This window comes from Geotrypetes seraphini, chromosome 3, assembly GCF_902459505.1.
Source record: "Geotrypetes seraphini chromosome 3, aGeoSer1.1, whole genome shotgun sequence".
Lineage (NCBI taxonomy): Eukaryota > Metazoa > Chordata > Amphibia > Gymnophiona > Dermophiidae > Geotrypetes > Geotrypetes seraphini.
The window spans coordinates 230681826-230694125 of record NC_047086.1 but is presented as its reverse complement, the minus strand read 5'-3'; the positions used below and the strand labels follow the sequence as shown (position 1 = coordinate 230694125).

The window sequence follows — 12300 nt, the reverse complement described above, 5'->3', positions numbered from 1 at the left end:
AGCGGCATGATGACTTCCTTCGTCCGGGTTGTGATATCCTTTTTGATGATGCCCAGCATTCTGTTTGCTTTCTTTGAGGCTGTCGCACATTGCGCCGATGGTTTCAGTGATGAGTCGACCATCACCCCCAGTCCCTTTCCAGGTTACTCACCCCTAGCAGTGTTCCCCCCATTTTGTAGTTGAACATCGGGTTCTTTTTCCCTACATGCATGACCTTGCATTTCTCAACTTAAAACTCATTTGCCACTTTTTTGCCCAGTCTTCCAGTCTCGTTAGGTCCTTTTGTAGGTCTTCACAGTCTTCCGTGTTTCTAACCCTGCTGCAGAGTTTGGTGTCATCAGCAAATTTGATAACCTCACATTTTGTCCCCGTTTCCAGATCGTTAATAAATATATTGAATAGTAGAGGTCCCAGCACCGACCCCTGCCAGTTCACTGTAAACTTCACCTGGTGTGAACTCAAAATTCTGAAACAGGTCTTCTGTGCTTTGTGTTGCCTTCAACTGGGGACCGTGTCCCGGTGCCTCACAGGTGAAGACTGAGCAGAAGTATTCATTCAGTAGTTCGGCTTTATCGGAATCTGCTTCCACGTAACTTCCGTCCGGTCTTCTAAGGCGTACTATCCCGCCTGTGTTCCTTTTTCTGTCACTAATATACCTGAAGAAGGATTTGTCCCCCTTTTTAATGTTTTTTGCCAGAATTTCTTCCACTCGAAGTTTTGCCTCCCTAACTGCCATTTTGACCACTCTAGACCTGGTCCTATATTCTACTTTTGCCTCTCTTTTCTCCGTGCGCTTGTAGGAGAGAAACGCTTTTTTCTTCTCCTTAATGAGATGCGAGATCTCCGCGGTGAACCATTGGGGTTTATTGTTTCTTTGTCGTTTATTTACTGATTTTATGAAGCGGCTAGTTGCTTCATGTATGGTTGATTTCAGTGTTAACCACTTAGCTTCTACATCATCGGTCTCCGCTTGGACCTGCAGCGTCTGATGGACGACATCTCCCATGCGTGCGAAGTCTGTGCCCCGGAAATTGAGTACCTTTGTTTTCGTGTTTGATCTAGGGAAGCCTTTCCTAAGGTTGAACCATACTATATTGTGGTCGCTGGAGGCTAGCGTATCTCCTACTGAGACCTCTGAAACGCTTTCCCCGTTGGTGAGTACCAGGTCGAGGATCGCCTGGGCCCTAGTGGGCTCCGTTACCATTTGTTTGAGACGTGCTCCCTTTATGGAGGTATTTTTCAAATACCTCCATAAAAAATCACCGCAGTCGTGCAGTTAAGGGTCCAGCGCGGTATCAACTACGCTTGGAACAAACAATTCAATCTCTTAACACCAAGAGATATCCCGACAGGCCCTGTTTCACCCTTTGGCTGCATCAGGGGATTATATAGAATTATGAGCCACCGCTTCAATGATTTTCAACTAAAGAAAAAAAATCATTGAAGCGGTGGCTCATAATTCTAAATAATCCCCTGATGCAGCCAAAGGGCGAAACAGGGCCTGTCGGGATATCTCTTGGTGTTAAGAGATTGAATTGTTTGTTCCAAGCGTAGTTGATTGATACCGCGCTGGACCCTTAACTGCACGACTGCGGTGATTTTTTGCAATATCAGAAGAAACTACTAAGATAAGTGCTTTTTTAACTTCACCTAAGTGGGATAAACTAAGTTGAAATAATGAGATAAGAAATAATGAGAATGGTGAAAGTAGTGAAAAACTGAAGCGGTGGTACATGAGACCAAGGATGTATTTCTCTATGACAACATTTTTGTTGCCATAGAAGGTTTCACAGGATTTCTCCTGAGAAACACTGAGGTCTTTTCCGCTTTCTTGAGTTGAAGAATTGAAGCACAGGATTTCTGATATTACGAATATATGAATAATATATGTAAAGCCACATAATTGAAAGCAACACCTGCCATGTAAAATCAGCTGGGGTTATATCCATTTTGGTATCTGTTTAATCGTTGATCTTCCTTACTATTTTATTAATCTTGATTTATTAAAAAAGAAAAAAGAAAAAAAAAAGCAGGGACTGGAAATATGACTATACAAAGCAAAAAGAAATGTAATGAAGATTGAAATCTATTCACATTGAAACATCTGGTTAAGAGAACTATGCCTGTAATGTGCTTGAGCTCTTACATACATTCAATTTATTTCCATCTCCCATAAAGCTTCTTTGACGATGTGTTAACTATTTTATTTCTGCAAGAGGCATGAAATATTAATTCACACTTTCGTGTTTGTTATGACATTCCATCACTATCTTTGTGGGGTTTACAGGTAACAGCCACTTTCAGATAGAAAATTTGTTTTGTTTTGGGGAGGGTTTATTTGTATTTCAAGCTCTCCATCTTAAAATGCAGTTTCCATGGTGGTTGTACAGCATTGTCTTATTTAATTATTCCTGAATTATTTTACTGGATTGATGACATTTTGCTTTGTTTCAGAGAAACAAAATAGCTTATCTCCTTGACAGCATGCTCACAATAAATCGGAGAGTACTGTAACTATTTTCTGCCAGAGCTTGCTCAAAAATAAGAGTAACTAAGTTTGACAGTTTCAGGCATTCAGCAAAAAAGAAAAAAGCCAAGATTGTGTTTTCTCCATATATATGCATTTTACAAGTCTCGAATCAGTCTAGCTCGCGCTTTTCAGCCGGGGAAAAAGGAAATACTCTGTAAGCATTTCTTGCCTGGACATCTCTTGACTGCTTTTCCAGGCACTTGTATTGTCTTCCTGGACTACTGTAATCTTTTAAATGTGGGTTGCATTTGAAGAGTCTTATGCTCATTTGCAACTCCTTCAAAATACAGCAGCCAGATTTCTGTTCAATACTCACATAACTAGGGCTACCCCCAAACAAAACTTAAATGATTGCACGTGTGTTTGATGTGTCAAATGGTGCTTAGGCTGGTACTGGGCAAACTTCTGTAGTCCGTGTCTTGTATATGGTAGTTTGGATTAGAATGGGTTTGGAAGGGCTTCAACATAAACTCCAGTAATTTGGAATATGAGAATAGTGCTGGGCAGACTTTTACGGTCTGTTTCCCGTAAATGACAAGATGGTTTGGATAGGTTGGAGTGAATTTCAATGGCTACTCCAGTAGTTGGGAACCTAAGGACAGTACTGGGCAGACAATTTAAGTATGGATTAATAATGCTTGTGACTGTTGGACAGATAGATGAACCATTCAGGTCTTTATCTGCCATAATTTACTATGTTACTTGTGATTGAATTTCATTAGCTGCCTATTTGAGCATGTTGTGGTGGGGAGGGGGTTGTTTAAATTTCTGGTTTTATGTTTTCCTTAATCTCTTGCTCATCCAAAGAGAGAGTGTCATACCAGGTGTTTCCTGTCACTTCATTTTCCATCTGCACAAAATGTTAACTATAAGAGGTATTATACTTTATACTGCTGCCTTTTCACATCAGGCTGCAAAGCTTTGGAATTCTGTACCTAGTGATAGTTGATTGGAATCCTATTTAAAGAGATTGGAAGTTGGGGTTTTTTTTTTTTTTTATTTTAGATTTGGAAATTCTTGGCTAATGAACTCCACCTTTTACAAAATTTAGGCAGCGGTTTGTATCGCAGGCCAACACGCTGAATGCTCTGTGCTGCTCCCAACGCTCATAGGAACTCTGAGGACTTCTTTTATCAAGGTACGATAGGCAGTTAACGCGTGGAATACCGCACATTCAACCGCCTGCCGCGCTAGTTGCTAAAGCCTCCATTGACGAATGCTAGGAAGTTCTTCTTTACCCAATGTGTGGTGGACATCTGGAATTTCGCTTCCAGAGAGCATAATAGGGCAGAGTAAGGTACTGGGATTTGAAGACCCTAGGCCTTAACAGATAGACCACTCAATTCTCCTTATGCTGATACAAATAATATGAGTTTTAATAATCAAATAGTAATAGCTTACAGGAACAAATCACATAGCATACAGAGTGATAGAGCATACATCAAGCTGGCCAGGCTGATGGAGAACCTCCAATGAGTTCTGAAATCATGGTTCAGGGAGCTTTCTTTTATATGATTCTGACAGCTCTAACCCACGTTGGTGCATGTTACATTTCACACTTTCATTGGTTAATTATATTCATTATCTCATATATTAAGCTATGGGTTGGTTATCATAAATTGAGTGATTCTGTGTCATGCCTTTTTCCATAAGCTTCTCCCTCATTTCCCCGTAAATGTCCCGTTAATATACCAAGTTCCTCTTTTGAACACCTGGGCCTAACGGTTTTCAGCTCTGTGGTTAGCCTTCTTGTATACTTATGTCCGTGGTTCTTCTTTCCTCTGGTGAAGGTTATCATGTTGCTTATCTTTCCTCTAGTGAAAGTTATCATGTTGCTTATGTTTTTCATCAGAATTATTTTTCTTTATAACCACACTCTCTGCTTCTAGGAAAAAGCAGAAGTCTTTCAGAGTTCACGGCTGCTCTCAGAGTTGACAATTTCTAGTCAGAGAGCCTATTTGCTTTTTCAGCAACCATTTTAGGTCTTAGCTGTACTGGCCTTGCTTTGGCCTGCTACTGCTGTGACAGGGAAATTCTCGGGGGTCTTCACCTGAGCTTACAGGACTTTCCCCTCCCCGTCCTCAGGTTCAAGAAAGGATTGGACAATTTCCTGCTGGAAAAGGGGATAGAGGGGTATAAATAGAGGATTACTGCACAGGTCCTGGACCTGTTGGGCCGCCGCGTGAGCGGACTGCTGGGCACGATGGACCTCAGGTCTGACATAGCAGAGGCATTGCTTATGTTTTTATGGCATGCCGCAGGGGTTAGCGTGTGATGAAATGTCCGATGCACTAACCCCCGTATCGCACCTTGATAAAAGGAGCCCTGAGTGTTAGGAGCAGAGCATTCAACGCGCCGGCCTGCACTAGAAATGCTTCCACAGTTTTGTAAAACGGGGGCAAATTTGTTTTCATTAGGTGTTAATAGTTTGATGGAAATATCTAGGTTCTTTATTCAACTCATAATCCGCACTAAACCTTTTAGATATGTTGTGAGCAATAAGTTCCTGCATTGCATCTGTATTGTAGCATGATATGAAATTCACTGTGTGTTTTTTCCTTGGGGAACATTACTTATTTTTTTATGCATGTGACTCCTCCTCACCTCATCAGCCATAACTGTGTGCATATTGTGCAGTCCTTCACAGCATAGACAGTGAGTGGAAATAAAGTTGGTTGTACTCCTAATAATTAATTTTGTTCTGAGTGCTCTCCGCTAATTCAGTTGGATTCTCTGGGATAGCCATGTTTGGAAAACTATCACTAATTACTTCATGGTAAATGAAATCTGGTTGATTTGTTCCATATGTGTGTTGGCATCTCTGATGTGAAGGCCTTTAAATGCATGGTAACTTGCAACTCTTACTAATATGGCTAAGAAATTGAGAAGAATTATAGTAGGCATTTATGGAGAGTTATAAAAATGAATGAACCAAATTGCAATGATGTCTTCATTAGTTGTTACAGCCTTCTAATTGGTCTTGGTTTGTAAGTTAAGCACACTAGATATAACATAGTAGCATAGAAAGGCATTTTTTTATATGGGTGTCGGCTGCATTTTGCCTCCCTGCTTTTGTGTCATTTCTTTGATGCTGCAGTCATTATTTAGCTGTACCAAAAGGTTAATGAATTTGTATATGTCCAGTCTTGGAATGCAGTTTGCATTCTTAGTGTTATATTTATATCTTTGTGTGTGGATCTCCACATTATAATGTGAAGAGTTTTGAGGAAGGCAAAATATTGCTGAAACACTGCCTGTGTAGGGTCTGATCATCAATATGCAGCAACATAGATTGTTTTATATACCTGAATTGTGCTTGGGTTTTTTCTACATTGTGTTATTGTATTGCAATACAGTGTCAATAAAGTATTCAGCTTTAACTCTTGGGACTCCAGGAACTGGTTCCACAGCATCTGCTCTTGAAGGATATAAAAAGACTTGAAGCGGTCCAGAGGAAGGCGCCAAAAATAGTAAGGGGTTTGAACCAAAAGAAGTATGAGATGAGACTGGAAGACCTAAATATGTATCCTCTGGAGGAGAGGAGCAACAGGGAAGATATGATACAGACATTTAAATACAGTCAAACCTCGGTTTGCGAGTAACGCGGTTTACGAGAGTTTTGCAAAACACTCTTGCAAATCGTACCTCGCAAACAGGGCGGTGACTCAATTTGCGAGGCCCCCCTCCCCTCCCCTGAGAACTGGCATCGCCTGTCCAAACCTAAAAGCTGCACTGTCACAAGAATGCTGCTAAAAGTCTCAGCAGCCATTTTGAAAATGGAGCCAGCATAGACAGGAGTGGTTGGAGATTGCTCCTGCCCTGTCTGTATTACTAGACAACCAGAGCTTGTAAGATAGGCGAAGGGGGAGGTATTATAAGTAGTTGGAGGCATTTGGTGGGGAAATACCCTCAACCAGCAGATTGGAGGGTGTGTTTGAAGAAGGTTGAAGAAGCTACAGACAAAGTTTATTTCTGCCAAAAAATACAAGGTTTTAGCGGACCTCTGTACTGATCATGCACTTCTTAAGTATGTTTGTTTGGTTAAAGGATGGATTTGTTATGCTCAGCCTGTGCACTCCGCTAAATCTGGTGAGCTATAAAGAGAATCCACAGTTACCCTAATCCCTGTGAACCTTTCATTATTAATTTCTTTGCCTTTTTCATGACTATGATACAGTTGTTTAAATCCTTAATAGAAACATTATGGTAGATAAAGCCAAATGGCCCATCTAGTTTGCCCATCCGCAGTAACCATTATCTCTTCCCCTCTCTAAGAGATCCCACATGCCTAATGCTCTCCATTGCATTCATGTGTTACATAAGAACATTAGAATTGCCATACTTGGACAGACTGAAGGTCCATCAAGCTCAATATCCTGTTTCCCACAGTGGCCAACCCAGGTCCCAAGCAGCTAGCTAGATCCCAAGTAGTAAAACAGATTTTATGCTGCTTATCCTAGGAATAAGCAGTGGATTTCCCCAAGCCATCTCAATGGCCTGTAGACTTCCTTTTAGGAAATTATCCAAGTCTCTTTTAAACCCCGCTAAGCTAACTGATTTTATCACATTCTCCAGAAACGAATTCCAGAGTTTAATTACACATTGTTTGAAGAAATATTTTCTCCAGTTTGTTTTAAATCTACGACTTAGTAGCTTCATCGTATGCCCCCTAATCCAAGTATTTTTGGAAAGTGAAAAGCGATTCACCTCTACCCTTTCCACTCCACTTAGTATTTTATATACCTCTATCATATCACACCTGAGCCATCTCTTCTTCAAGCTGAAGAGCCCTAGCTGCTTTAGCCTCTCCTAATAGGGAAGTCGTTCCAAACCTTTTATCATTTTCATCACCCTTCTCTGTACTTTTTCTAATTCTGCAATATCTTTTTTTTTTTTTTAGATACGGCAACCAGAACTGCACACAGTATTCAAGTTGTGGCCCTATTCCCCACCCCCACCCCAAAACACACACTTACTTTTGCATGTATGTTAAAATTTGAAAGAAGAGTTTAAGGAGATTTGTCTGCAAGATTTCCAGACTTTGTTTTATTTAGCCATACTTAATATACTTCTCATCAGGAATTACCTCCCCTCAGCACTCTACAATAAAACATACATATATAAAACACCACCACAGATAAAGTAAACCGGAAAAGGAGCCCTATCACCATGAAAATCTACTATTAACTCCTTTACCTTAGCAAGTAAATACAGCTGTTACTAGCACATCCTTCCAGTAATTCCTGAGAAACTTTAATCTCATTTGTCTAGAGCAGTGGTCTCAAACTTGTGGCCCGGGGGCCACATGCGGCCCGCCAGGTCCTATTTGAGGCCCTCGGTATGTTTATCATAATCACAAAAATAAATAAAACAGTTTCTTGATCACATGTTCTTTAGCTATAAATTACAATATTATTATTAAGACTTAGCCAAAAGGAAAGATTTATAAACTATAAAGAGTTTTACCTCATGCAAAATTATAATTTCTTTAATAAGACATTAACTATTTTTTCTGCAGCCCTCCAAGTACCTACAAATTGAAAATGTGGCCCTGCAAAGGGTTTGAGTTTGAGACCACTGGTCTAGAGCTGCACAGGAATGGAGATCATGGGGATGGAAGAAGTTGCTGTGGGAATGTAGTCAAAATCGCTGGGAATGCCAGAATAAGACTTGGAATTCACTGAGTGACGCAATTAGAGCATCGGAGTGAGGCTTGGAATGCCCAGAGAGGCAATTGGAGTGCCAAACTGAGGTTTGAGGCACTCACTGGTTGAATCAATAATAATAAAAGGCTAAGCGCGCATGCACTTTTCAAAAATTGTGATTCCTGGTGGCGTGAGGTGTGCTTCTGTGTCACACCTCACAGCGCCTGCGCTAGCTGGAGGCGCGTGTTCCAGGGACTCCTCCCTCCCACTGCCGCTGCTCTTCAAAGTGGCCTGCTGAGGGAGAGAGAGAGAGGGCGGGTCAGAGGTCGGAGTAACTCAGGGCAACGCCCCCTATTTCCCGGTGCCCGGGCTGCTGCTACTGGTGCTCCAGTCTCCCCGGTAACTGCAGTAAGCAGAGCGAGAGAAAGATCCCGGAGCGCTGCTGCTCAGGTACCGGGGAGGGAGCCAAGAAGGGGGGTTGCAATAACCACCGAAACCCGGGATCGGCTGAACCAGGCAGCTGCAGGGTGCGGTCGGGGCTCGGTCTGTCTCGCTGGCGGAGCTTCAGACCCTTGAGCAGCTTCACCTGCCTCTGCTTTCTCTTTTGGCTCGGTACTTCACCCCCCTCCCCCCCTCCCCCGATATAACGTGCGATGCTCAGCTTTGCGGATTTTCAACTGCAAGAAGTAAAAAGCGATTTCTATGAAATTCTGCCAGGTGCTGCAACCTGAATCGGCCACTGTTGCTAGACGGACCATTGCTTGGACCCAGCATGGCTATTCCTGTGGAAAACGAGCCTTTCCTTTGATTCTTGACCAGTCTGACGTTAGATTTTGCCGTTTTTAAGGCTCCGGTGGTTTGAAGGGCTTCATGCGTTTAGCTAAGAGCCCATGCAATAATAGTGCCCATCCGGAGATATACAATATATGTTACCCATTTTACTCCAGTAATTGGACCTTTGCACCGGGTTTTGTACAGTATTTTTTGTGTGTGAATTCTTAAGGAAGTTTAACCTTCTTTCTTTTGCAAAGGCCGTGGCATTGTGTCCCCACCCCCACCCCACACAAGTGGTCACCGATGGGCAGAGCCGCCATCAGATTTCGCTTCCCCGAAGTGCATTTCTCCATCGACTGGAGTCAGTAACTCAAACCGTGAAAGATGTAAGCTAGAAATTTCATCAATCATCAATCAATAATAATAAAAGGCTAAGCACGCATGGGCTTTTCAAAGATCGTGATTCCTGGTGGCATGAGGTGTGCTTCTGTGTCACACCTCACGGCACCTGCACTTGCTGGAGGCGCGTGTTCCAGGGACTCCTCCCTCCAGCTGCCGCTGCTCTTCAAAGTGGCCTGCTGAGGTTCGCCAGCCGCTGTAGCGAACCTCGTAGGCCGCTCTCCACCTTCCCGATGCAATGTAAGAAACAAAAAAGAAAAAAAAGCAAATCCAGGTAGGCAAAGGCAGGACGGAGGCTGCGATCGGCAGCGGCTGCTGCTACTCCTCCAGCTGCCTAGCTCCTCTCCACTGGCCCCAGCCAGCAGCCCCCTCCACCCCGTCCTCTCTGCTCCGGTAGCCCGCACAGGAGAAGGAGTGGATGAAGCATGATCACAAGGGAGACCGTGCAAAAGGAAATGCAAGGGGGTTGAAAAAGCGAAAGGTGGGACGGGAAGGGAAAAGGGAGGGGGGAGGAAGCCTAAAATTTTTTTAAAAAACCAACTTTATACAGGAAGAGGAGTCTCTAGCACCCGTTAATGTAACGGGCTTAAAGACTAGTAGTGAATAATGCCCCCAAAATCCTGGGAGGCTGTTGAGCTCAGGAGTGCTCCTAGTGAGTAAGTAATAGCTTCAATTCCTGTGGGAACAGTCAAGTATAGAGATTAATTGCTTAGATAGGTGGGGATGGGATGAATCTTAGTGGGTTTGGCTGGGTAATGGTTAGATTCCAGTAGGGATGGGTGAAATTTCAGTTGGACTGCAGTAGTCTTCATTGTTAGGTCACAGTGAGAGGAACGTATGTTTCATCATGGCAAATGAGGACGACGTGTGTGTGAGAGTATGCCAGAAGGGTGTGATTGAATTTTGTGTTAAACTTGGAAAGAACCGTAATGAAACTCTTGAAATGTTATGACAAGCATATGGTGGTGAAAGAATTAACTGTGCTGCATACTCTCACAGCCACATATTGTCCTCATCTTTCTCACGCTGTGATCTAACAATGAAAACTACAGCAGTTCAACTGCAGGTTCTCAAACGAGGTATGAAAGTCAGAAGAACCCGTTCAGCGTTGCCACATCTACTTCTTGGAAAGAAAAACAGAGGCAGTCTCATTACTTTTCAATCAGCCCTCGTATATACCGTATTTACTCGTATATGCAGCTTCTTTGCTACGTAGCGTTTCTTAGGTTTATACGTTAGGGCATACAGACAACTGAAATTTGGTTGACTACGAGAATGTGTCTTGTTGGGTGTTTTGGTTCATGTTATTCAGTCTTGACTAAGGCTACTTTCCTTTTCCTGGTCGTTAATCGCGCCTACATGATGCATTGTTGAAACTAGCTGTAAAATAGAGATGGGTGAGAGGACCCCTTTTCCTCTCTGTTGTTTTTGTAAATGTTTCTGTCTATGGTGGTAGTCTTGCTTCTAGAACTGCTTGTCACGTAGTGGTAAATCATGCCCTCACACCAGGGCCAGATTTATGAGAATTGTGTCTCCTAAACTGTAGCATTTAAGAGGCCCCCCCCTCAATTAAATAGAAAGTTCATTTAAGGTTTACCGTATTTTCACGCAGATAACGCGCACACGGGTATAGCGCGCAGAAACCACGATTTTATGTACAAAAACTTTTGTATACCGCGCTCACGGGTATACCGCGCATGCAGCCCGACTGTCCTTTCGCCCGCCCCGACTCTCCTCTGGCCACCCCGACTCTCCTTTCGCCCTCCCCGACTCTCCGTGCGCTGTCCCGACTATCCGTTCACCCTCCCTGACTTTCCGTGCACTGCCCCGCCTCTCCGTGCGCTGGACCCGGAGTTTTCTCAGCAGAATTTCCCAGACCACCTCTTCCTCTCAACACATTGACACGCTAGTGGGTTTATTTTATAGCTTTTTCACTCCCTTCGGTCTGCCTGTCCCCCTTGAAGTCCTGTCCCCCTTGAAGGTCTGCCTGTCCCCCTTGAAGGTCTGTCCCCATCCTGAAAGCCTGATGCCCCCCCCCCCCGATGTCCGATACATCCCCCCTCCCCGGCAGGACCACTCGCACCCCCACCCCGAAGGACCGCCGACTCCCCGACAATATCGGGCCAGAAGGGAGCCCAAACCCTCCTGGCCACGGCGACCCCCTACCCCCACCCCGCACTACATTACGAGCAGGAGGGATCCCAGGCCCTCCTGCCCTCGACGCAAACCCCCCTCCCTCCAACGACCGCCCCCCCCAAGAACCTCCGACCGCCACCCCAGCCGACCCGCGACCCCCCTGGCCGACCCCCACGACACCCCACCCCCCTTCCCCGTACCTTTGGTAGTTGGCCGGACAGACGGGCGCCAAACCCGCCTGTCCGGCAGGCAGCCAACACGGAATGAGGTCAGATTGGCCCATCTGTCCCAAAGCTCCGCCTACTGGTGGGGCCTAATGCGCGTGGGCCAATCAGAATAGACCCTGGAGCCTTAGGTCCCACCTGGGGGCGCGGCCTAAGGCACATGGTCGGGTTGGGCCCATGTGCCTCAGGCCGCGCCCCCAGGTGGGACCTAAGGCTACAGGGCCTATTCTGATTGGCCCACGCGCCTTAGGCCCCACCAGTAGGCGGAGCTTTGGGACGGATGGGCCAATCCGGCCTCATTCCGTCGTTGGCTGCCTGCCGGACAGGCGGGTTTGGCTCCCGTCTGTCCGGCCAACTACCAAAGGTACGGGGAAGGGGGGTGGGGGGTCGTGGGGGTCGGCCAGGGGGGTCGCGGGTCGGCTGGGGGGGGGCGGTCGGAGGTTCTTGGGGGGGGGCGGTCGTTGGAGGGAGGGGGGTTTGCGTCGAGGGCAGGAGGGCCTGGGATCCCTCCTGCCCGTAATGTAGTGCGGGGTGGGGGTAGGGGGTCGCCGTGGCCAGGAGGGTTTGGGCTCCCTCCTGGCCCGATATTGTA

General features: G+C 45.1%; 1 protein-coding gene across 4 annotated transcripts in view; it reads left to right on the top strand.

Moving 5' to 3' along the window:
• The window catches only part of PTPRK (protein tyrosine phosphatase receptor type K), a 1016831-nt gene that overhangs the window by 777922 nt on the left and 226609 nt on the right, over window positions 1–12300 (top strand). The gene's annotated exons all lie outside the window — the stretch shown is intronic.